Below are 2,973 nucleotides of genomic sequence, written 5' to 3'. Positions count from 1 at the left end.
GTACAACATTTCACCCTTAGACGGATGGGCAGTCCGAACGCACTATTCAGATACTTGAGGATATGCTTCGTGCGTGCGTGATAGATTTTGGGGGGTGCTTGGGATCAATTCTTACTACTTGCGGAGATTGCTTATAACAACAGTTACCAGTCAAGCATTCAGATGGCTCCGTATGAGGCATTGTATGGTAGGCAGTGCCGGTCTCCAGTGGGTTGGTTCGAACCAGGAGAGGCTAGACTTTTGGGTATAGACTTGGTTTAGGATGCCTTGGAAAAGGTTAAGTTGATTCAGGATCGACTTCGTACAACCCAATCTAGACAGAAGATTTATGCGGATAGGAAGGTTCGTGGTGTTGCATTCATGGTTGGTGAGCGAGTATTGCTCCGGGTTTCGCCTATGAAAGGGGTGATAAGGTTCGAGAAGAAGGGAAAGTTGAGCCCTAGGTATATAGGGCCTTTTGAGATTCTTGAGAGAGTTGAAGAGGTGGCTTACAAACTTGCACTACCACCTAGTCTCTCTGCGGTTCATCGGGTATTCCATGTTTCCATGCTTCAAAAATATCACGGCGATCTGTCTCATGTGTTAGACTTTAGTTCGGTTCAGTTGGACAACGATCTATCTTATGTCGAGGAACCAGTGGCTATTTTGGATAGGCAGGTTCGAAAGTTGAGGTCAAAGAACATTACTTCCGTAAAGGTTCAGTGGAGGGGTCATCCGGTCGAGGAGGCGACTTGGGAGACCTAGCATGATATGCGCAGCCGTTATTCACACTTATTCACCTGCTCAGGTACTTTTTCTAACTTCGTTCGAGGACGAACGTTTGTTTTAGAGGTGAAGAATGTGATGACCCAAAATGTCATCTTTAAATTTAATAATTAATTATGTATTCTAAGACCTCCAAAAGCACTATTTATCATTCCTCGACTTGAGTGCGCAGTCCATAAAATTTCTTGGAAAAGTTTTATGTGAAAAATGGATTAAAATATGAATTAGAGCTTTAAAACTCAACTAAGTTGACTTTGGTCAACAATTTGAGTAAACGGACTCGGATCAGTATTTTGACAGTTCCGATAGGTCCATATCGTGAATTGGGACTTGGGCGTATGCCCGGAATCAAATTCCGAGGTCCCTAGCCCGAGATATGGAATTTTGAAGAAAAATTAAAAGTTTAAATTCAAATAATGACCAGATGTCGAATTATGTGCAAACGACCCCGCAATAGAATTTTGATGATTCCAACAGTTCTGTATGGTGATTTTGGACTTAGGAGCGTGATCGAAATTTTATTTGGAAATCCGTAGTGAAATTAGGCTTGAAATGACTAAAATAAGAATTTAAAGTTTGGAAGTTTGACCGGGGAGTTAACTTTTTGATATCGGGGTTGGAATTCAGTTTTAAAAATTTTCACAGCTCCGTTATATCATTTATGACTTGTGTGCAAAATTTGAGGTCAATCGGACTTGATTTGATAGGTTCCGGCATCGAACGTAAAAGTTAAAAATTCTTAGTTTCATTAAGCTTGAATTGAGGTATGATTCGTGATTTTAGCGTTGTTTGATGTGATTTAGAGGTTCGACTAAGTTCGTATGATGTTTTAGGACTTGTTGGTATATTTGGTTGAGGTCCCGATGCCCTAGGGTGAGTTTCGGATGGTTAACAGATCAAAAGTTGGATTTTAAAACAAATTGTGCAATTTTTCCTTTCTGTTGGAAATTCTGGCCCAAAATCGAGCTCCCAAAAATTGAGCTCCCAAGATCGAACTAGACAGATCGAGCTCCCAAGATCGAACTGGACAGATCGAGCTCCCAAGATCGAACTGGACAGATTTGTAAGTTATAAAAATAGAGGCATTCAACCCATTTGCCATTTTTGACAAACTTAAGCTTGAATAGAGGTGACTTTTGACAAATTTTCAAGGAAAGACATTTGGGGTAAGTGATTCCAACTCATATTTGGTCTATATACACAAATATATCATTGTTTTCGCCATTTAATTAGTGTTTTGAGATTGAAATTTGAAATTTTTTAGAAAATCTCATAGAAATGAATTTTTGATATTTCGGTATCGATTTGGAGCCGGATTTGAGTGAAACTGGTATGGTTGGATTCGTAATTGAATGGGTTGTCGGATTTTGTGAGTTTCGCCGGATTCCGAAGCGTGGGCCACATGCGATTTTTGAGCTAATTTCGGATTTTATTGAAAAATGTAGTATTTTCTTATGAAATTGATTCCTATAATTTTTGTTGATTGTATCGAATTAATTATGACTAGATACGAGTCGATCAGAGTCGTAAATCGAGGAAAAAACATAATACTTGGTTAAATTGGAGCAAGTCGAGGTAAGTGACTTGTCTAACCTTGTGTGGAGGAAATTTTCCCTATAATTAATATGAATGTGATTATTGAAATGTGTTGAAAGTCGTGTATACGAGGTGATGAGTGTGTACACCGGCTAAATATGAAAGGTTATATTTTTAAATTGTGTAGATCATTGTTGCACATTTATTAAATTATTTTATCCTGTTATATTCTTCATAATTTATCTGAGATATATACTTTAAATTCGCTTGACCTTTTCCTGCTAATTGTTTCACCTGTTTAATTGAAACTTGATTTCTTTTATACTGTGCATTATTTGAAGATTGATTTTTATTAAATTAAATATTATTAATATGAAGTATTTGACATCTTAAATTTGATATTGAAGCAACGTATTAAAGGTTTTGAAATATTAGTTTTCCTGAATATTTTCGTAAGATTTTTGGCACTCATTGTGATGGAGCCGTGAGCTCTTTATTGTAGACAAATATTATTGTTGGATTATTTTGGCATGAGCAGTGGGCTCTTTATTATTGCAAAATATTGTTGTCGATTTATTTTTGAAAAAATCGAAATATTGGGCACTTGAGGTGCAAATTGTGATATTGATACACATGCGGTGGTATAAGATCTGAGTATTGAAACGCATGCGG

Source organism: Nicotiana tomentosiformis, chromosome 11 (assembly GCF_000390325.3).
Source record: "Nicotiana tomentosiformis chromosome 11, ASM39032v3, whole genome shotgun sequence".
NCBI classification, from domain to species: domain Eukaryota; kingdom Viridiplantae; phylum Streptophyta; class Magnoliopsida; order Solanales; family Solanaceae; genus Nicotiana; species Nicotiana tomentosiformis.
This window is presented reverse-complemented; position numbering follows the sequence as displayed.